We start from the raw sequence: 23,836 nt of genomic DNA on the forward strand, positions 1-23,836 counted from the left end.
GAAGCCTTGCCCCTGTGCATCTCTTCCCCATCTCAGAGCTCTAATCTCCAGCTTTTCCAAGTTAAAATCCCATTGAAAGAATCATCTTCCACAAGGGCCACAAATACCAGCCCACTTTAGTCTAAGGACCTCTCAACCCTTCTTTGTGCATGTCTTTTAGATTGTGAGCCCCTTGGGTACAGACAGTCTTATTTATGTCTTATACAGCACTGAGCAGGGTCGAGAAGCTGAGTTATGTAGCATTTAAATGATTTGCTTGGGATTATAGATTGATAAGTGGCAGAGCAGGAGTAGAGTCCAGGTCTCCTGATTGTCAGTCGTGTCAGCCATGTCGCTTCTTCCTTGGAAAAGTTAGTGTGTACTCTAACCTGGAGAACAGTGATTGTTGAATCTGTTTTCCTGAAGCAAGACCAGTGCAAAAACAGGAGGAGAGAGAGAGAATGTCTTGCCAATTACAAGACTAGACCAAGTAAGAAAACCTCACCCTCTACTTTGAACTCTTCTCTGGTGTGTGTATTAGGAGTTATAGATTTTTGTCTCGTATTGATTTTGGGAAGACAAAAGTTAGAGTAAATTTACAAGAAAATGAAGCTGAGAGAAGCTTTTGAATTTGTATAAGCTCAATACTTCCATTGTTACTGGAAAGCATAATAGCTGAATTCCCTGGTTGTCTTGTGACCAAATAACTGAGTGGGGGAGGTGTTCTAGGGGTAGGGTTTGCAAGTTAAAGAAGTACAAATTCTACAATGTATTCATCCATTGAAAGAGAGCATCTAACCCTTTCCTGAACCATAGTAAAGGAAGATGGTTCACAAACAGCTGTATCATGCGAGGGGCTGTAGTCCAGTGGTTAGAGCAGGGGAATGGGAATGAGAACTCATGTTTTATTTTCTGGTTTCTCCACGGCTTCACCTGGGACATAACCTGGTAATATAACTCTCTAACACTTATGTATGTACCTCAGCAGTGTAATAAGGTAAACTTACTACCTGTAAATCTCTTCGCAGTCCTCCATGAAAAATTATAGGTAAGTGCAGATTATTAGTATTACTTTATCCTACAAAAAATCATTGAAGTAAGAGATGGAAAAGAGACAGTATTGGTCTAGCACAGGCCTGCACAACTCGTAAAGCGGCGAGGGCCACATTACTCCAAATAAAACAGCTGAGGGCTGAAACCCCCCGGCCTCGCGGAAACACCACCCCCCCCCAGCACCTCCCAGCCCCGCGAAAACACCCCGCTCCAGCACCGCCCAGCCCTGCAGAAACAAACCCTCCTTCCCCAGCGCCGCCCCACCAAAACAGCTGTGGGCCAAAAAGGAAGGTTAGGGGTGGGGAGGTGATACTTGATTTTAAGTCAACCGGGGGCTCCCAGCTGAAGAGGTGGCTGGGAGCCCTCAGGGGCAAATTAAAGGGCCCGGGGCTCCGGTGCCTGGGGGAACCCAGAGCTTTCCGGGGCTGGGGCAGGGATTTAAAGGGCCGAGAGCTCCTGCCGCTGAGGGGAGCCCGAGCCCTTTAAATCCCAGCCCCAGCCCATCCGCTGGAGCCGCGGCCAGGATTCAAAGGGCTCTGGGCTGCCTGCAGTGGCGGGGAGCCCTGAGCCCTTTAAATCTCAGCCATGGCTGGGAATCTCTGCAGGCAGCCCAGAGCCCTTTGAATCCCGGCTGGCGCCGCGGCTGGGATTTAAAGGGCTCAGGGCTCCCCGGAGCTGCGGACAGCCCAGAGCCTTTGACTCCCGGCCGCAGCTGAGATTTAAAGGGCTCAGGGCTCCCTGCCGCTGCGGGCAGCCCAGAGCCTCTGATTCCCGGCTGCGGCTGGGATTTAAAGGGCTCTGGGCTCCTCGCCGCTGCGGGCAGCCCAGAGCCTTTGACTCCCGGCCGCGGCTGGGATTTAAAGGGCTCTGGGCTGCCCGCAGAGCGCCGTGTGCAGGGGATTTAGAATCCCCCGGCGGGCCGCACAGTGAGGCTCCGCGGGCCACATATTGTGCAGGCCTGGTCTAGTCCATCCCTTTTCCAGGTGGGTACGTGTATAATTGTTAACTAACGTGTTATTTCTAATGCTTTGCCTAGTCTAGTTTCCAATAATCTTAGAGGCAGATCTTCCATCTCTTCCTTTGGGATTCTATCATCCAAGGATCTTGCTGTCAGCATAAATAATATCCAAGTTGTTGGGTCAGGCATGTTCAGTCTTTCAAATTGCCTTGGCATCCTCCTTCCTTTATTTTTACCTAAGAGGTTAAAAAAATATTCTCAAGAGTGAACTGGTTGTCATTGGTAATCCCAGAGATGTGCTGCTGATAACCTTGTCTTCATCTTGAGTTTCTTGGCTGTCTGTAGGCTATTGGCTTTCATGCCTTTGCTAAGAGTGCCAGTACAATTACTCAGAGGCACCTGCGGCTGTTAGAAGTTTAAATGAAGATATTAGTGCCAGGTATCTCATTGCTAAACACATACATTTGAATTTTGAAAAGCTGCATTTTCCTATTAGGTCTGAATAGTCTCTCACATTTGCCAATTTTGCATCTACTGGGTGGATCATAGCTCATTATTAGTATCCATTACACTCTTCCAGATCAAACATATTGCCTTGCAAGTGTGAAAAAATTGTTTAAGATAGTTGGTTCTATGAATAGTAAATAGGTAGGTCTAGTGTAATGAACGCAGGACTGCGTGCCAAGAATGCCAGGGTTCTAATCCAAGAGCTGTCGCTGACTTCTTCAGTGTCCTTGGGTAAGTCACTTAACCCCCCCGTGCCTCAGTTTCCCCATCTTTAAAATAGAGTTAGTGCTTACCTCCATTCCTTTCAGGGTAAGTGAGGACTGATTACTTACACTTATAAAGCACTTTGAAGGTGGGATACGATGTAAATGCTAAGTTTTATTTTATTTTTCATGTTCGTTTAAACTTTTCTGCTTTATATTTTGAATCACACACAGTGGAAATAAACTTGATCAAAACTGGTGCAGATCTGTTAGGTCCCATCCACTCTGCTCTGCTGGGGCCAAGGCAGGATTGTTGCCTATGTTACATTTTTAAAGTGTTTTATCTCATTTAGTCTTCAAAGTGTCGAGTGATGTTTTATTTTTCACTTTTCTCAGCTCTCTTCGTTGCTTCAAGCGGGAAGGGTTATTTTTAGGCCTTCTGAAGTAATTGGACATTGAGCACCATATAGAGCAGTGGTTCTCAGCCCCTGGGCGTATGCAGAGGTCTTCCAGTGGGTACATCAACTCATCTAAATATTTGCCCAATTTTACAACAGACTACATAAAAAGCACTAGCTAAGTCAGTACGAACTATACTCCTGGGGGAATTCTGCCACCAAAAATTAAAAACCCTGCACACAATATTTTAAAATTCTGCGTATTTTATTTGTCAAAATAACACAAGATAATCACACCAGTTTCAATTATTTTTGATCATTTGTATCGAAATACCTGTCCGCAAGTATGTCTGTAACAATACAGAGGACAAAAAAGATTCAGGAAATGGTTTTTTGACAAATAGATTCCTTACTAAGCATATTAATGCAGAATTCTGAGTAATAATTCATTTAAACTACAGTACAGAACTGCATTTCCCGCACCCCTCAGAAGCAGGGCAAAAGCTTGGGGGAGTCAGGGGTAGAGGGAAGTAAATTGCTGGGAAGGAGCCTGGATGTGAACTTGGAGGGTTGTTGGGTATGGGTGGGAAAAGTATAGAACAGATGTGGTTTTTTTGGGGGGTGGGGAGGGATTGTTAGGGAGCTTCCTCCATGCAGACTCTGGTTGACCCCTAGCCTCTCCCATTTAGTCAGGCACATCTGCCCCTGTCCCCATGTGTTCCTGCACCCCCATATGTTCTTGCACTCCCTGTCCACATGTCCCTTCCTCCCCACTCAGACACCCACTCCCCACATCCTTATGTGTCCTTGCTCCACCTCCTCCATCCCCATGTGTATCTGTGCCCCCACACAGCCACTTCCTTGTCCCTATGTGTCCCTGTACCCAGTCCCCATGTGTCTCTGTGCTGCCACCCCCTGACTGTGTCCCTGTCCCCCTCCCCCTGGATCTCCTCCCCCTATCCCCATGTGTCTCTGCACTTCCCTCCCCTATGTGACCCTGTGCCTCCACTCTCATTCAGCCCCTGCCCCAGTCTGTCCTCCTCCATTAGCTCTTATGAGACCCTATCTGATCCCCCCAGCAACCCACACTGTCTGTCTCCCCATAGCCCCTGTCTCCTGCCCTGGCCTGCGGTGAAGAAGGCACTGCAGGCTCTTTCTCTTCCCTCGCTGGTGGGGAGCTGCTGCTTTGTTCTAGCACCACAGCGCTCTCTGGTGGGCAAAATCAGAACTACAGAAGTTATTTTCTGCTGGGAGCTGCTGCTGTTCTTGCATCATACTACCCTCTGGTGGGCAAAAGGTGGAACTGCAGCAACATTTTGGCAGAAGCTTTTTTCTGCACAAAAAAATTAAAATATGCAGGGCTCAGTAATTCTGTGTGTGTGCAATAGCTCAGAATTCCACCAGGAGTAAAACTAAAATTGCATACAGACAATGACTTATTTATACTGCTCTATATACTATACTCTGAAATGTAAGTACAATATTTATATTCCAGTCAATTTATTTTATAATTATATGGTCAAAATGAAAACATTAGCAGTTTTTCAGTAATAGAATGCTGTGACACTCTTTTGTATTTTTATAGCTGATTTTGTAAGCAAGTAGTTTTTAAGTGAGGTGAAACTTCGGGTATACAAGACAAATCAGACTCCTGAAAAGGGTACAGCAGTCTGGAAAGGTTGAGAGACATTGATATAGAGTTCTCATTATTTTTGGAAAGCCAAAAAAGCTTGTGCCATGTTACTGGCCCGCAGTGCTATGACAGGATGTATTGATTTTTATCAGCACTTGGATAGTCAGCTCTCTCTCTCTCTCTCTCTCTCTCACACACACACACACACACACACACACACACACACACACACACACACACACACACACGTTTTGATGTGCAGATCGTAGGGTTTGTTTTCACTGCCACAGTTAACTTGAGTTACTTCTTTTGAGTGAGCCTAGCTCAAGTGCCAGTGGCCACAAAGAGGGTATGTCTACATTGCAATCGAAGGTCTGATTGCTGCCCAGGCCAGCACACCTGCTGTAGCTTTAATCTAGCTAGTATGGCTAACAGCAGCAGTGAAAATGCTGTGTTATGGGTGTCAGCACAAGCTGTACAAGCCACCGCAGGAGCCTAGGTATGTACTCACTTTGCTAGCCCACAATGAAGCCTGTGATGCTGTGTCCTCACTGCTAATTTTAGCTGTGCTAGCTAGATTAAAGCTAGGGCAATTGTCTGTCTGTGCTGCAGTCACACCTTCAGTTTCAGTGTAGACCTATCCTGTGAAAAAACCCTCAGGCAATACAGAGTGATTAGCAGCTGGTGAGTTGTGCTAACTGGAGCCGTAGCCTGTAGCTGTGTCCGCATACATTACTATCTTGAGCGTCAGCAATACTGCAGTGTCAACCCATACCCCGTGATGGGTCAGCTTTGAAGCACCACTTAAAACGAGCTAGAGATTGTGTGTGGCTGAGCGCTGGGTTAGGGGCAGTAAGTGCATTATACCTTGAGCTGACAGCTGAAAGACAAGCCCATCGAGATGAAGGCTGGCCCTGTGGTTAAGGCACTGGACTGAAACTCAGGAGATCTTAGTTCTGCTCCTGGTTCTGCCACAGACTCCTTGTGTGACCTTGGATTCCATGGCTCAGCAAACTCACTCACTTCCTGTTTTGTCTATTTTAGATGGTAAGATCTCTGGGAGAAGGATTCTTGTGTACGGTGTCTCACTGATCTCAGCTGGAGCCACTAGGCAGAACCGTAATACAAATACTTTCTCGCTGAATGTCAAGGGAAGCAGCAAGGAGACCTGCCACGCAGGTTACTCTACAGCTGGCTCCGATTTTAAAAGCCCAACTAGCAAACATTGCACATGTGATTTAGTTGTCTCTCTCCCATCCCTTCACTCCTCCCCCTAGCACAAGTCTGATTTCAAAGGCTAGAACATCCTGTCACCTGGGTGTTTGTTTCAGAGTGGCAGTGTCTTTTGTGTTTAGTTTGAAGGCCATTATATAAAATTAGCTTACTGCTCCGAGCCGGCTGATATTCACTCTGTACTAGGGCTCTTACAAAGCCCTTGATGGTGATTTTACTTGATGGACTCTTATTTAAGCTCTGAGGTACAGGGTAGAAAATGGAAGACTAATCGTCTCTGAGATTGCTTCCACACCAAATAGCAAAATTAGGTGGACTTTTGGCAGGTTTCCTGCTTGCCTTGCACCTAGGTGATTCTTTGAAACCTCTAGTGAGCATTTTCCAGGCAGACCCACTGGCAGAAAGGGAGGAGGGGTTGTTTTTTCTTCAGTAAACTTGCTGATGATACAAACTTGCTGGGGAGGGATGTGTGGTTCTGACAGTGAGCTTCAATTCTAAAGCATATTCAGATCTGCTAAGCAACAGCATTGACAAGTTTAAATAAATCTGATATTGAGTAATGTCGAGTGGCACATTGGGAGCAAAAAAAACCAACCAAAAACCTAACCCAGCACAACTCAGACAATGACTGGAATGGAAGTAGAACATAAATGTTGCAAAGGACCTTGGAAGAAAGACAAGGAGGCTCCTCTCTGCTGAAAATAACACTGAAACAGTGTATAGGAGAACCAGGATATAGATCGAGAGCTGGGGGACAAGAGGGCGGGTGGACGCTAAGGTTGTCTCATGGCATTAGCATCTTCACGTTTGGACTTTTTGTGGATGTCTGTACTAGGAGAGATTGAAAAGATGAATGCTGTGCAATTCGGAGAGGAGATGAACAGGAGGTGGGATGACAAACGTATTTAAGATAGTAAACAGTTTAGCGAAGGTAAATTGGGAGCATCCTCATTGTTATTGTTCATTTGTATTTGTAGTGCCTTGACTAGACCTAGCCCCACTGTGCTAGTTGCTCTAAACACAACAATATTTAGAATAAGGGGGCATGTAATGAAATTAGGAGACTGATGCTTCTCAGGGGTACACAGGTTTGTGAGGCACCTCACTACCACCTGCTAACTTAGTGTGAGAATGTCTTCTCTGTGCCTGCTGAGGATCAGCTCCCTGACTCCACCAGCATCTGGACTAGGTGACCTCCTGAGGTCTCTTCCAACCCTAATAATCTATGATTCTATGATCTGGCAGCACAAGAATTGCCCTGCAGGCCTCGCTCTCTCTGTACAGGTCAGGGACCAGCACAAACTGACCCTCAAGTCCTGAGCCATCCCTTTGGGGCACCCAGCCCCTGTTCCGCAGAAAAGCCACAGAATCACTACTCCCCACGGAATAGTAACCACCAGCTTATTATTCGAGGAGGGGCCGTGTTAGTCTGGATCTGTAAAAAGCGACAAGGAGTCCTGTGGCACCTATCCACGAAAGCTCATGCTCCAGTACTTCTGTTAGTCTATAAGGTGCCACAGGACTCCTTGTCGCTTTGTACAGCTTATTATTGTAACTCGTGATCACCATGCCTCATAATACGCAGCTCTTACAGATACATTACAGTGACAACAAGAATACATTTATTATTGAAGAACAGAGATTCAGCGGATAGTAAGAATATTGGAAACAAATGGTTACATAGAAAACAAAATCATAACATACTTTCTAGAGCCTAAACTTAACTCACAAGATATTCCCCAAGTCCTTTCCCCAGCATTTTCAACCAAGAGGGCTAAGAGCCCCTTTTTGTAAGATCAAACCTGCTGGAAGCTCATCTTCATAGATTGAAGGAGGCCAGAACATCCCTCTATAGTCCCAGATATGCCAGAGCAGACCTTGGATCTTCACCTCTAAACAGGATTCCCACCTCCTCCTGCTGTTACCTCTTCCCAGTGCCGTAACAAGGGCGAGGCGAATGAGGCACTTGCCTCGAGCGTGCAAAGTGGAGGGGTGCAGCTCTACCACGATCGGCGGCACTTCAGCGGCAGCGGCGGCAATTCGGTGGCGGGTCCTTCTTTCTGAGAGGGACTCAGGGACCCGCCGCCGATTGCCGCCAAAGAATGAATGAAGCGGCGGCGGCAATTCGGCGGCAGGTCCTTCCTTCCAACAGGGACTCAGGGACCCGCCGCCGAAGAGCCTGGAGCCGGCCCTTGCCTCGGGCGCAAAAATTCCATGTTGCGGCTCTACCTCTTCCTGTTAATTTGCTTCTGACGTCTCCACCAGCTCTTCGTTATTAGCCGTATGCTAATTGTCTTCTTTTGTAAGATACATAATACCTCTAAGTGACCTACCTTTAACTGCAAGGCCTAGATAATATAATTTTCAGCATATATACATAGTTTCTCACATATTTTCCCTATATATCTATATCTATCTATATCTATATCGATATCGATATATCTATAGATATATATCACAATGATTATGACCACCAATGGGGGACAGATGTTCAGAAGAGACCTTACATGACATTCTCTTGGTTGAACCCGGGGAGCTCTGTATCTCTGTGCCCTCTGCCAATTGGCATCAGGCGGTCTTTGAGTCACAGAGGCAACAAATTTGAAACTGACATATGCTTAGTACAAAAAATTGACTGTGGAAATCATTGCCACAAGAAGTTACTGCGGACAGGTGCGTATCAGAACTGAAAAAAGTTTAGACATTTCTATGGATAACAATGTCCACAGTTTCATCAGATACATTAAAAAATGTAAAAGAAAGAAACCCTCATGCTTCAAGTTATAAGCCAACTACTAACTGCTTGGGGTCAGAAAGAAACTTTTTCTCAGCAAGTTACTCCATAATTGTCCTCGGTAAGGATTTTTGCAGCAAAAGTAGGTGGAACTGATTACGATCAGTGACACAGGGTACTTGGCTCTTTGGGCCAGGGCCTGTCTTTTTGTTCTGTTTGTACAGTACCTGGCACAGTGGGGTCTGGGTCCAGGACTAGGGTCCCTGGGTACTATGATGATACAAATAATATATAATAATAACAGATGGACTGTTAGTTTGATCCAGTCTGTCGTTGGGGGAGGGCTAGCTCAGTGGTTTGAGCATTGGCCTGCTAAACCCAGGGTTGTGAGTTTAGTCCTTGAGGGGGCCACTTAGGAATCTGGGGCAAAAATCAGTACTTGGTCCTGCTAGTGAAGGCAGGGGGCTGGATTCAATGACCTTCCCTTCCAGTTCTAGGAGATAGGTATATCTCCAATTATTATTTTTTATTTATAGTTCCTGTATTCTTGTTAGATTCTCAATACAAATGTCAAAAAGGATTTTTTGTTTATCTTAATGACTTTATAGCAAATCTGTTGCAACTTAGCAACTTCATGGCTGTCATTATTATGTATGGTATGGCCACTTGGAACATCATGGTGCCACTGGGCGTATAACTTGTATCCTTCTAGTCCTTGATCACAGGCATCTACCACCTGAGTTACGGAAAAGGTTCATTTTGTTGTCAGCAGTACAGGGCTTCAGACATGCACTCAAGCAATTTGGAGTCTATGCATTGGAGAGCAGCAGTTCACCTACATTCTGGCTGGTTGGTTACAATGTTAGTAAATACCTGTGACACTGGGATTGTGCAGGTTCCATTGCTTGATACTTGCACACTGATTGTTACGTGTTCACGACTACCAGAAATAAAAATATGCAGGGGATAATTGTGCTGAGATTGATCTGTAGGATTTGAAGCATGAGTGATGCATAGTAACTGCAATGCACTGACTCTCTATAGCCGTAATCACCTTGTGCTTTTATCTTCTTGGGAAGTGCAAAGTAAACAGGGTCAGGATGACTCAGCACTTGAGTGGGAGACTTCAAAGGGACAGCTAGGTGCTGCAGGAAGTGGCAGTGGTGAGTCACTAAGTGCTGTGCGGTGGATTATGCCATTGGAGGGTCTGTCTGTCTGAGCGAGGAGGATTATTCATTGTTTTCCTGAAGGCAGCACTGAAAGGCCCCAGTCAGAACTGGAGCCCCATTGTGCTGGTAATTGCAGGGGGAGACAATCCCTGCTCTAAAAGGTGTAGACAGGCAGAGTGGCCTAGTGAATAGAACACTGGACTGGGGCTTGGGAGGCATTCCTGGTTCTGCCAGTGGCCTGCTGGGTGACCTTAAGAAGTCATTTCATCCTGTGCCTCATCTCCCCATCTGTAAAATGGGGATAATGATACTGACCTCCTTTGTAAATGACTTTGAGATCTACAGATCTACCAGTATTATATATTACCAGTATTATAAATTATTATAAATTAAAAACAGTCTAAATGATTCACTTATAATGAGTAATTCTCATAAGAACGGCCATACTGAGTCAGACCAATGGTCGGTTTAGCCCAGTATCCTGTCTTCTGACAGTGACTGGAGCCAGATGCTTCAGAGGCAATGAACAGAACAGGGCAATTATCAAGTAATCCATCCCCTGTCATCCAGTCCCAGCTTCTGGCAGTCAGAGGTTTAGGGACATCCAGAGCATGGGCTTGCATCTCTAATCATCTTGGCTTAATCAAAATTCTCCACTCCATGGTGAATGGAAGAAGGGTTGCAAGGCTTCCTGATTCAGGGTCTTCCAACCTCGGTGAAAGTTACATCCCAGCCAGGTGACAGGACAAACATTAGAAATGGGATAATCAAAGGGAAATTCTTTTGGACCGGACCACAAGGTTTGCACGTTTGTTGTGAGGGATTTTTTATTCACACAAGAAATAGTGTCAATCAAAGCATTTATAGAACAGCCTGCAAGGCAATATTGAGGCCAAAAACTCTGTTAGATGGCATCATGAGGCAACCAGCCATGCAATCACCCTGCATTCTTTCCCCAGGAATTTCCGATGCTCTGAGATATTAAAGGATTTGGCAAGAGAAATTTTCCACTTATTTTTTTCTGTTTACCTGGAGCACTTTGCAGTGTGAGCAGGTGAAGCAGAGGTGAGCTGGTTCAGAGCTTGTGTGAGATTGCTGTGTATTTGTGTTGTGGTAGGGCTCAGAGGCACCAGCTGGGATTGTGGCCACATTGTGTTAGGTGCTGCATGTGTACATCCAAAGACATGGTCCCTGACATGAGATACTTACCGGCTGAGAAGACAAGTGACATTTGCAAAGTTGTAAAATAATTATAAGTAGATAAAGCAATTACCAGCCACCCCATATACCCCTGAAGCCCTCAGCAACTGGCCGAATTATTATAAGCAGAGATGGGTCTTGAGGTGAGCGTGATAGCCGTATGGCTCAATCCTTGGAGGACATCCTGTGCATAAATGACAGAGCAGAGGAGGCAGGAGTGATGCAGTAAAAATCAAGAGCAGACAGGTGGGGAGGGGGCAGATTTGTGACGGGAAGGACAAAAGCTTCACACTGATCTACTGAAATGGGAGGAACTTGTGGTGGGATTCAGATAGCAGGGTCTGAGGAGTGGAGGTGTGTTGATGTGGCCAAGGGGTGGACAAGGAAGGTCATCCTAGCAGCTGCATTTCATATGGATGCTCCTGTGTCTTGCAGATGCTCATTATAAATTCTGGTTATGCCACAGGGAGTTTACTAATCTGTGAAACTGATACAGTTTTAATAGACAAAGACATTTTGAGTACAGCACAGCTGCTTTGCGATGCCATGAAGCAGTCTCCATGCCGCAGTGCCACTGATTGAATTGTTTCTTAATGCCCCCCCCCTTTTTAGACCACATATTTTAATCCTAAAAAGTACTTGACAGCTAAAATTGCCCATAGTTTGCAATGGCGAAGTAATCCCGTCTTCCTGTCAGAACATAAGAACAGCCATAGTGGGTCAGATCAAAGGTCCATCTAGCCCAGTATCCTGTCTTCAGAACAGGGCATTTTTTGAGTGATCCATCCCCTGTTACCCATTCCCAGCTTCTGGCAAATAGAGGCTAGGGACACTTCAGAAAATGGTTTTGGATCCCTGCCCATCCTGGCTAATAGCCATTGATGGACCTACCCTCCATGAACTTATCTAGATGTTTTTTGAACCCTGTTATAGCCTTGGCCTTCACAATATCGTCTGGCAAAGGGTTCCAAAGGTTGACTGTGCGTTATGTGGAGAAGTACTTCCTTTTGTTCACTTTAAACCTGCCGCTTATTAATTTAATTTGGTGACCCCTAGTTCTTGTGTTATGACAAGGAGCAAATAACACTTCCTTATTTACTTTCTCCACACCGGTCGTGATTTTATAGACCTCTGTCATATCCTTCCTTAGTCGTCTCTTTTCCAAGATGAAAAGTCCCAGTCTTATTAATCTCTCCTCATACGGAAGCTGTTCCATACCCCTAATCATTTTTGTTGCCCTTTCTGGTACGTTTCCAATTCCAATATATCTTTTTTGAGATGATGCGAGCAGATCTGTATGCAGTATTCCAGATGTGGGCGTACCATTGATTTATAGTGGGGTAGCTAATTTTGGTTGGATGTATTCCTGGAGGTTTCATCATATGACATGATCTTTAATTGAAGATTAATCTTTAATTCCTGGAGACTCCAGGATGATCCTGGAGGATTGGCAACCCTAGTTTATATAGAGGCAATATGATATTTTCTGTCCAATCTGTCCCTTTCTTATTATGCCCAACATTCTGTTCACTTTTTTGACTGCCGCTGCACATTGAGTGGATATTTTCAGAGAACTATCCACAATGACTTCAAGATCTTTCTCGAGTGGTAACAGCTAATTTAGTCCCCATCATTTTATGTGTGTAGTTGGGATTATGTTTTCCAATGTGCATTACTTTGCATTTATCAACACTGAATTTCATCTGTCATTTTGTTGCGCAGTCACCCAGTTTTGTGAGGTCCCTTTGTAATGCTTCACAGTCTGTTCTGGACTTAACCATCTTGAGTAGTTTTGTATCTTTGGCAAATTTTGCCACCTCACTGTTTACCCCTTTTTCCAGATCATTTATGAATATGTTGAATAGGACTGGTCCCACTACAGAGCCCTGGGGGGCACCATTATTTATCTCTCTCCATCCTAAAAACTGACCATTCATTCCTGCCCTGTGTTTCTTATCTTATCGAGTTACTGATCCATGAGAGAACCTTCCTTCTTATACCATAACAGCTTACTTTGCTTAAGAGCTTTTGGTGATGGACCTTGTCAAAGGCTTTCTGAAAATCGAAGTACACTATATCCACTGGATCCCCCTTGTCCACATGCTTGTTGACTCCCTCAAAGAATTCTAGTAGATTGGTGAGGCATGATTTCCCTTTACAAAAACCATGTTGACTCTTCCCCAAAAAATCATGTTCATCTATGTGTCTGATTATTCTATTCTTTACTATAGTTGCAACCAATTTGCCTGGTACTGAAGTTAGGCTTACCGGCCTATAATTGCTGGTATCACCTCTGGAGCCTTTTTTAAAAATTGTGGTCATATTAGCTATCATCCAGTCATCTGATACAGAAGCTGATTTAAATGATAGGTTATATACCACAGTTAGTAGTTCTGCAATTTCACGTTTGAGTTCCTCCAGAACTCTTGGGTGAATACGATCCGGTCCTGGTGACTTATTACTGTTTAGTTTATCAGTTTGTTCCAAAACCTCCTCTAATGACACCTCAGTCTGGGACAGTTCCTCAGATTTGTCACCTAAAAAGAATGGCTCAGGTTTGGAAATCTCCCTCACATCCTCAGCTGTGAAGACCGATACAAAGAATTCATTTAGTTTCTCCACAATGGCTTTATCTTCCTTGAGTGCTCCTTTAGCATCTAGATCGTCCAGTGGCCCCACTGGTTGTTTAGCAGGCTTCCTACTTCTGATGTACTTTAAAAAAAAATTGCTGTTACTTTTTGAGTCTTTGCCTAACTGTTCTTCAAATTCCTTTTTAGCCTTCCTAATTATATTTTTACACTTAATTTGCCAGAGTTTATGCTCCTTTCTATTTTCCTCAACAGGATTTAACGTCCACTTTTTAAAGGATGAACATGCATCCGACGAAGTGAGTATTCACCCACGAAAGCTCATGCTCCAATACGTCTGTTAGTCTATAAGGTGCCACAGGACTCTTTGCTGCTTTTACAAATCCAGACTAACACGGCTACCCCTCTGATACTTTTTAAAGGATGCCTTTTTGTCTCTAACTGTTTCTTTTACTTTGTTGTTGAGCCACGGTGGCACTCTTTTGGTTCTCTTACTATGATTTTGAATTTGGAGGGGTATACATTTTAAATTGAGTCCTTGTTATGGTGATTTTAAAAAGTTTCCATGCAGTTTGCAGGGATTTCACTTTTGGCGCTGTACCCTTTAATTTCTGTCTGTCTAACTTCCTCATTTTGGTGTAGTTCCCCTTTCTGATATTAAATGCTACCATGGTGGGCTCCTGTGGTGTTTTCCCCTCCACACGGATGTTAATGTCTTTAGATTTCTAAGCAGAACATTCAAATTAGCACCGTTTGGCCTGAAAGGTCCCAAAGCATTTCATAAACTACATACAGCACTCACAGCCACCAGTGGCAGCAAGGCAACGGTCAGAGGGCACATGGTATGCTGCGCAATGGTGCAGGAATGAGCAAACTTCGGCTGTGGTATCACTTCTACCCATGCAGAGCAGAGAAGACCCCTGTTTTAGAGGTCTTGTCTGAAAGACACACATTGGTATCGCTTGATCCCATGTAGGAAATTTCCAGCCTTCTTTCAGATACCTGGCACTGTTATTGAGGCAGCCTTATGCTGAGACCCAGGGGGCAGGAGACCATATTATTTTCTGCCTGCGCCACAGATATCTTTTTTCCTCACTTGTGGAGATTCTAATTGAGATCTGTTGCTACTTCCTTTCTGGGGCTCCTTCTCCCTGCTTTCTTCATAGTCACTGGTCTGGCTATTCTATCTCTGGCCTGTTTTTTGTCTCCTCCTCTACAATATGTGTTGTTGATGGCAAGCCTGGAAGACTCCATAGATTTCTGCCTCTGCTTTTCTTATTATCTTCCTAGTTACCACATTCTTCCACTTGCTTCTCCATGAAGACCCAGGACTTTGACTTTGACCTACCATGTCTCTGACAGCTCTGTCCTGATGTTGCTTCCTTGATTTCTCCCAGTAATTTCAACTGCTGCTCAAGTTCCTTCAGACTTGTCTGCCTGGGAAACTTACAGTGGTATAAGTTAATGTGTGCATCTAAACTGAGACAGTTATTCCAGTATAGCCCCCTGTGTGGACACTCTTATTTCAGTCTGAGTGCCTTTTTCCAGTTTAGTTATTACTTGGGAAGATGTTTAAAATAAACAAAACAAAAAAAAGCACTCTTATACTAGAATAAGTGTGTCTATATGAGGAGTTATACCAGTACTAGTAGCTGAAAGATGGATATGGCAGTTGGGTCAAGTAATCCACCATCTGTGTAGTCCCCCTCACACAAGCAATGAAATTGTTGCATGCAAATTAGCTGTAGAGTAAGGGTGGTGATTGGTTGAGTTACCTGTGCTATCACAGTGGTCTAGGCGAGGACTCTTGGCATGGCATAGATACATGCCTTACCGTAGCTGTATGCAGCAAGGTGAGGTTGGGGGCGTTGGCAGAATGCAGAGGAATGGAGGTTGCATGGATCTTTGTGCCAGAGGATAAGTAGGGAGGGGCAGAGCTACATAGAGCTTTGAAGGTGGTGACAGTAAACCTTTTTTCATAGTTCACCCTTAAAAGGGGTATTCATCACTGTTCTTCAGGACAAGAAATATGTCCCATGGTAGGGTATTGCAGTTTTATTCAAACCAATTGCCTTCCTCTGAAGTATCTGGAATAGGTCACTGCCATAGAGAAGATACCCAGCTACATAGAAGGCTGTTGGTGTGTGGCAAGCCCATTGGTGAAACAGAAAGATAACAGAATATACTTCTTCCCAGGGGCCTGGTTGGCTTAGTGACTGGTAATGGAATAAGGAGCCTTTTACCTGTAGGTTACTAATTTGAATCTAGTCCTGGTTACTAGGATTCAGGAGTTGCAACAGACTGATGGTTCTTCAGTGGTGAGTCAGACGACCTAGCCTGTTTTGAGATGCACTGTGCCTGTCAGATGGGAATTCTGCATGCCATATAAATATCAGTGATTACAATACTTATGGTAATTTAGTTACACAGAGTGCTAGATTGGGCTTTCTGAAATGGGAAGCTACCTCCATTTACTCATAAGCTTCTCCAAAAGTTGCTGAAGGCAATTTACTGGGCTAATGAGGCCACGTGCAGTGCCATGCCCCTTTGCTCAGAGGCATTCCTGGGAAGCAGGGGAAATCTTTTGTTCCATGCATAGCAATCTCCATGTAAACAGGAAAACTTATTACCAGGCAGTATAAGGAAAGGAAGTCTGTGAGCAGCAGGGTTAACCTGGTCAAGCTGGGGTGCAACAAAAAGGAATGAGTCGTATCGCAGTGTATTTTGGCTCAAGAGCAGCTTTGTCATTTCACAGGGCATGCAGAGCTGGGTAAACTCTTTACTTCCATATCAAAGAACAGAGGTCAGGGTTTCCGAGACACAGAGTTCCAAAGATGTCTGGAGGCACATACAGACCGTGACTTAGGGTCCAAGGCCCAGTAATAATGTCAGTGGGAGGCTTTCCATTTGTTTCAGTTGTTGTCGGCTCAGGCTTCTGGAGCAGAAAGGGAGTGAGGCCCAGAATAAGCTGGGAGGCACTGGTTTATTTCCTGTGTAAGATGTTTGATCTTCTCCGGTAGCACCCTAGAACTAAAATGTGCAGTCTGCTTAGGGAAGGAAGGGATACTTCCCATAGCCACCCACTAGGTTAGAAGAGATTTCTTTAAACAACTTTCTCTTCAGGCTTATGGGCATGTCTGTGCTATGCCAAGAATATTTGCTTTTATTTAGTATAAGTGGGATTGGACAAGGGAGTAGTAAAATCGGGGGTCACTTCTGGTGTGTGTCTCAGCGGGCAGCGGAACTCAGAGCTCACAGGAGGTTGAATCAGGAGTATCTGATCAGAACGGTTGGATTCTTCTCCTCAGATGGTGCCTGAGGAAACCCTGGCATGAGGCAGTGCGAGCACAAGGGAGAGCTGAGTGAGCAGACAGATCTAGACCATGTTACAAAGGGCCAGTGGTAGGTGAGTTTGGACACGCTCCCCTTGCCCGTGGGCGGGGTTCATCTCACAGAAAGCACCTGGCCTAACTACACCCTTGTTAGCAGCCTCAGCAGAGAGACGATGGACTGAATGGTAAAGGTGGCTAAGGGCTGAACTAACCTCTTGCCCTAAAGTTGGTTCCTCCAACCTGGGCATTGAGGTCTGGTGGTGGTGATGGTTTAACCAATTGTTGTTAACCTGGGCTGAGACTAAAATCTCCTCCTCCCACCCATTCCACCTAAGGGCAGGAAGAACACATTTCTGTGCACTGCCAAAGATAATGGCACCAAATTCAGCAAAGGGGAAGAATTTGCGGTGAATGCAAGAATGCATAGGCCATACTATCCATGTGATGGGGGTGGGCTATTGTGAAACACACACCTGGCCCAGATCAGAACAAGAAATGAAGAATTTAGTGAAAAATCTCTCTCTCTCTCTCTCTCATTTTCACCGCTGGACATTGTCCTTTGTTTTCAGTTGTTCTGGATCTGGGCCAGAGATTAACATCTCCTGTGCTACTCCTGCCTGGGCTGTATCTGCTGTATGGCAAAGTAAAGAACTTCCCTTTCTAGCACTGTCGGTTCCCAGGCAATAGAAATTGTCTAGCATGTTTTTAAAGTGAAACTTAGTATCATTATGAAGTCAGCTATCATACAACTGTCAAATTTGCCCAGGGTTGCTTCTAAAGCTCTGTCATTTGATTTCCTGTTCTGGGATTAGCAATGTAGTGTAATTTTGTGTCCAGAAGCTGTTTCCACCCTCAATTCTGCAGAGCATAAAAGGATTTTCTTTTATGCTGTTATTTCTTTGTGCACAAAAATGTTTCTGGGCTTGCAGCTGTAAGAAAAAATAAATGTTTAAAAAAAAAAAGAATGGTTTATTAACACAATTGTTTTAATGCATTCTTGTAAACCCTGAAGAGCTGTATATGCAGGGCCGGCTCCAGACCCCAGCGCGCCAAGCGCGCGCTTGGGGCAGTGTCCCAGCGGGAGGGCGGCAGGCGGCTCCGGCAGACCTCCCGCAGGCATGCCTGTGGAAGGTCCGCTGGGACCGCGGCTCCGGTAGACCTCCCGCAGACGTGCCTGCGGCGGGGCCGCTGGTCCCTCGGCTCCGGTGGAGCATCCGCAGGCACGCCTGCGGGAGGTCCACCGGAGCCGCGGGGCCAGCGGACCCTCCACAGGCACGTCTGCGGGAGGTCCACAGGAGCCGCGGGACCGGCGACCGCTAGAGCGCCCCCCGCGGCGTGCCACCATGCTTGGGGCGGCGGAAATCCTAGAGCCGCCCCTGTGTATATGTGAAGCAGTGTATTGGGAAATCTTTGGAAAAGACCTGAGTGGGAAAGTAGCTTTGTCAAGCTGGTCAAATGGGCCACTTCACCTTGAGTGGTCCCTTGAAATGTGTGTTAACTTCTTATGGTAAATAATCCATTCCACCTTGTATTTAGCTATGACACTCTGAGTACCTTTCCCTGACCTGAGGAAGAGATCTGTGTAGCTCGAAAGCTTGTCTCGCTCACCAACAGAAATCGAGCCAGTAAAAGATATTACTGCACCCACCCTGTCCCTCTGGTCAGATAACATCAGTTGACCGCCTGTTATTTAACCACGGTCGAATATTGTCAAATACTCCAGCAACAATGCCCTGAGGTAGGCAGCAACCTACTTTTTGATTGCATCATGGTGCTGTTCTTTCATTTTTTTAGCACTTCATTTCATTGTTTCACTTTTCTCTGAGTTAAAATAACGCGAAGTCATTATCTTTTTGTAATTACACACAAGTCTCTAGCTAAGGCTATGTCTTTGGGAGACCATAAAGACTCTCTCTTCTTTGTTACTGTTGTTACTGTTCTAATTTATTAATACTTTAAAATATTTGACATTATTTGACAAGTCAAATGCCCAATCCTATAGGAAAGTAACTGAAACAAAGGAATCAAGCTGCTGGAAAATGCACGTTGAAGGAAGGATGGTCTTGTGGTTAGAGCACTTAGATCTGGGTCGAATTCCCAACTTTGTCAGACTTTCTGTGGGGCCTTGAGCAAGTCACTTAGCTTTGCTGTACCTTGGTTCCCTATCTGTAAAATGGTACTAATGACACTTGTAACTCAGAGATGGTCATAAGGATAAATTTAATTAATGTTTGTAAGGTGATTAGCTCTTACCTTGATGAGGGGGGAGGTCCTGGAAGAACTTATGAGCTAGGGCAGTGCTGTTATCCCCATTTTAGAGAAGGGGAATTGAGACACAGTCTGTGGCAGAGCAGGGACTGGAACCCCTGTCTCCCAAGTCCTGGCTTGGTGCCCATCCTGCCTCCCTGGAAGGGATTGCAAAGTGTGAGTTGTACTTACATGGGTTCTTTGTAAAGTGCTTTGGGGTGAAAGGTGCTATAAAAGTGCAACCCAAACTGTTTGTGCCTTCCAGCACACGCATGAGGTAGGGAGTGTCCTCCTCTCCATGTTACAGACAGGGAAACTGAGGCACTGAGGTTACGTGCCTTGCCTAAGGTTACAAAGACAGCACCTGAACTGGGAGTAAAACCCAGGAGTGCTGGCTCCTAGTTTACGTGAGAGCAGTTCAGCAGTTGGAGCAGGGAAAGCAGTGTTGCCATGTCACTGGCGTAACATCCCCATTCTTCGTCCATAGTCTGTCATAAGCATCACCGAGCATGCAAACATATCTCACCACCGGGCATATCCCTCATCAGCGTAGTCATCTACTGGTGCTAGTTGACTGTGTGGTGTTGCACATGGTTGTATGCAGTGATTCTGAACCACTTAAAGGAGGAGAAAGTGATCAGGAACAGTCAGCATGGATTCACCAAGGGCAAGTCATGCCTGACTAACCTAATTGCCTTCTATGATGAGATAACCGGCTCTGTGGATGAGGGGAAAGCAGTGGATGTGCTATTTCTGGACTTTAGCAAAGCTTTTGATACAGTCTCCCACAGTATTCTTGCCAGCAAGTTAAAGAAGTCTGGGCTGGATGAATGGACGGTAAGGTGGATAGAAAACTGGCTAGATGGTCGGGCTCAACGGGTAGTGATCAATGGTTCCATGTCTAGTTGGCAGCCGATATCAAGTGGAGTGCCCCAAGGGTCGGTGCTGGGGCCGGTTTTGTTCAATATCTTCATTAACGATCTGGAGGATGGTGTGGACTGCACCCTTAGCAAGTTTGCAGATGACACTAAACTGGGAGGAGTGGTTGATACGCTGGAGGGTAGGGATAGGACACAGAGGGACCTAGACAAATTAGAGGACTGGGCCAAAAGAAATATGATGAGGTTCAACAAGGACAAGTGCAGAGTCCTGCACTTAGGACGGAAGAATCCCATGCACTGCTATAGACTAGGGACCGAATGGCTGGGCAGCAGTTCTGCAGAAAGGGACCTAGGGGTTACAGTGGACGAAAAGCCGAATATGAGTCAACAGTGTGCCCTTGTTGCCAAGAAGGCTAATGGCATTTTGGGTTGTATAAGTAGGGGCATTTCCAGCAGATCGAGGGATGTGATCATTCCCCTCTATTCAGCACTGGTGAGGCCTCATTTGGAGTACTGTGTCCAGTTTTGGGCCCCACACTACAAGAAGGATGTGGATAAATTGGAGAGAGTCCAGCGGAGGGCAACAAAAATGATTAGGGGGCTGGAGCACATGACTTACGAGGAGAGGCTGAGGGAACTGAGATTGTTTAGCCTGCAGAAGAGAAGAATGAGGGGGGATTTGATAGCTGCTTTCAACTACCTGAAAGGGGGTTCCAAAGAGGATGGATCTAGACTGTTCTCAGTGGTAGAAGATGACAGAACAAGGAGTAATGGTGTCAAGTTGCAGAGGGGGAGGTTTAGGTTGGACATTAGGAAAAACTTTTTCACTAGTAGGGTGGTGAAGCACTGGAATGGGTTACCTAGGGAGGTGGTGGAATCTCCTTCCTTATAGGTTTTTAAGGTCAGGCTTGACAAAGCCCTGGCTGGGATGATTTAGTTGGGGTTGGTCCTGCTTTGAGCAGGGGGTTGGACTAGATGACCCCTGAGGTCCCTTCCAACCCTGAGATTCTATGATTCTATGATGTTGAGGCCGTGTTGGTCCCAGGATATTAGAAAGGCAAGATGGGTGAGGTAATGTCTTTTATTGGACCAACTTCCACTGGTGAGAGAGGCAAGCCCTGAGCTTACACAGAGCTCTTCTTCAGATCTGGACCAGAAGAAGAATTCCAAATTCGGCTGGTGGGGATTCACAATTGTCAACCGAGTTTTAATACTGATCACAGTGATTCTTTCAGCAGCAGACTGAACTCCTTGTTCCATATTCAGGGAGCCTGTAAATACTGGCACTTAGCAACAGTGCAACTCTGAAGTGGAGTATTCCCACCAGTGACTGGAAAATGGGCACTGGTGGCTAAAGTATTATCCTCTAGGTGCGTTGGAGGTTAAAGCAGCGAGCATGCTTCACCACTGAAAACTGGGGGAAGAGCGGGGCTCTGAAATGACTTTTACCAGAGACTCTTGATTCCCACTTTTGCAGACACCAAGTACTTCTCTGTCCAGTCCCAGGGCCACATTTCCCCCCGTCCATAGTAAAACCCATGTAATCTGCAAAGAGAGACCATGTTGCACTCTGCCCCCTTTCATCACTCCCACCAGTGACTTCCTAGTAATGCCTGGTACCTGGGACTTCCCATGCCACACTGCCCCCAGGGATCTGCAGGCTGTGGTACCTTTAGTGAAGACTACCACGCCGTGGAAGGAATGATATTGTCTCTCCAGCCCCGCCCAGTGTTGGAGCTACCCACACATGCAGTCTCTGTCCCTTTCCCCTGCATGGATCCCAAATTTACAGGAATCATAAGGGAGAAGCGTTGCCTTGATACCAGCTGCTCGCTATTCAGTGTGGGAAGGATGAGATCTCTGTGTGGAGGGACCCTTCTGTACGTATATATTGGGAAAGGGTGGGCAGGGCAGGTATGACTTAGGTGTGAGATTTGAATTTATTAAATGCCTCCTGCTTTGGTTGAAAACTGGGTCATGATAGAAGGGGAAAAAATATGGCTGCACCTCGTCCTCCAAAGTTACAGATGACTAGGCTTTTGTCTGTTGCACAGGTAGCAGTGGTGATCTTCGCCTGGGAGAATTTACTCTGGCTCAAATCCACAGTGATGATCCCTGAGGCCATAGCATGTAAGTCACTTCAGAATGAATTTTCCATCTGCTCTTTTTTAAGCAGAACTTGCACATTGGGCGACTTTCCAGTTGTACCTTAAAGCACACACCAAATAGGTTTACTCTCCTTGTTCAGCTGCAAAGGAAAATCCTCAAATGCCCGTGTTTGCCAACAGATCGCAGATTTGGGATGTAATCTTTTCTGTGAGAACTCTGTGAATGTATTTGTCACACAAGTGCCTAAACCTAGATACAGAAGTGGGTGAGCATATTTCCTTCCTGTGGTTACACTCTAGCCAGCCATCTTCTTTCCCCAAGAGGTAGAGGAAGAAGGTGTATTTCTTAATTTAGGAGCAATATAAAAGATTTTGATTTTTCTGTCTTCTCTTTAAAAAAAAAAATAAAGTAATGTTAGTGCTGGTGAATGATGCCATATTGATAGCCTTGGAGATGGAAGCCATATATTCAGGTCAAAACAAGTAGAGCAGAGACGGTGCCAATGAATGCTGCCTGCACGAGGTACTTCAGTACCAGCCAGGAGAGGTTCACATCAGCCTTGTCTGAACAAGAAGGAAGTTTGTTCATGTGCCATGGCTCATTAAGTATGTGGCATCTCTGCTGAGTCTGCTAGCAAGGCTGATAGTAGCAGTTGTAGTGATAGAGGTTGCAATTTGCTTTATACCTGGAGTAGAATAAATTATATAACTCAGCATTTTTTGCAGAGCATCAATTAAATTCCATGGTGGATTGGTTGGTCGAGAAGACGGGGATGGGTGTGCAGCAGAAGAGTGTAACAGTAGCTCAGATCTAGTAGAGGAAGGAGCCATGTAGATTGTTCCTTCTGGAAGGCTTGGTACATTCCCTTGGGATTAGGTCAGTTGATCTCCCTGTGTTCCATTGATCTAATCAATGGAGAGTTGTGTCTAATGGCAATTAAAGATCTGTTTTCCCTGAAGAGCTTGAAGTTTCCAGGGTTCATTTCAGAAATGTGTTCAGAGAAGAATGATGTCTCATTAACTATCTGAGGGTAAAGGGGGGAAGGGAGATGTGTCAAAGGCCAGGTGTGCTCAAGGTTCAAGTATGTGCAGGTGGAACTTGGCGACTTTGAATACCCATGAGCAATGATGATGACTTTCCACCAGTACCTGAGCATAAAACGGTCCTAGTACGTTGAACTAGAATTCAGAAGCAGAGGGAACTGCGTTTGACTGTGTTCATTCTGCTTTAGAAGGAAGCAAGTTGGGAAAATATCTGTGGATCAGGTCTAAGAAAGGTGCTGCAGTGAAACAGGCCAACAATTTAGTTTTGTAGCCTAGTACTGCAGGGCAAAGAACTTCCTGGGAAAGAGATCTTTGTAACTGAGGGAAGCCTTTTTAAAGGAAAGCTATCCCCAGTATAATAGAAATGGCAAAGTCGGTTGACTAGTGAGAGGTGGTGGGGAATGTTTTCAGGAATAATCATTTGAGGAGGTCAACAGTTAGGGAGGGTTATCACCCTTACAGCTTCTGATCGCTTGAGAAATTTACGTGCCCTTTTGTGTAATTAGGTGTGTCAGGTACCAGTTGTTACCTTAAAATGGGAACATGCCTTTTCTCTAGACAGGATTCTG

At 45.4% G+C, this 23,836-nt stretch overlaps 1 protein-coding gene across 7 annotated transcripts in view; it reads left to right on the forward strand.

The window, feature by feature from the left end:
* EXTL3 (exostosin like glycosyltransferase 3) overlaps positions 1-23,836 on the forward strand; it is a 208,971-nt gene that overhangs the window by 110,640 nt on the left and 74,495 nt on the right. For 3 of the 7 annotated variants that reach the window (XM_045009498.1, XM_045009497.1, XM_045009504.1), the window contains one exon: positions 22,170-22,245. The exons of 1 other annotated variant lie outside the window; for it this stretch is intronic. The gene's annotated coding sequence lies outside the window, so the exon portion shown is untranslated. Of the gene's footprint in view, positions 1-15,585; positions 15,695-16,963; positions 17,062-22,169; positions 22,246-23,836 lie in introns of those variants that run through there. 3 more of the 7 variants (XM_045009502.1, XM_045009500.1, XM_045009501.1) reach the window with 3 other exon arrangements.

Source organism: Mauremys mutica, chromosome 3 (genome assembly GCF_020497125.1).
Source record: "Mauremys mutica isolate MM-2020 ecotype Southern chromosome 3, ASM2049712v1, whole genome shotgun sequence".
Classification (NCBI taxonomy): Eukaryota; Metazoa; Chordata; order Testudines; family Geoemydidae; genus Mauremys; species Mauremys mutica.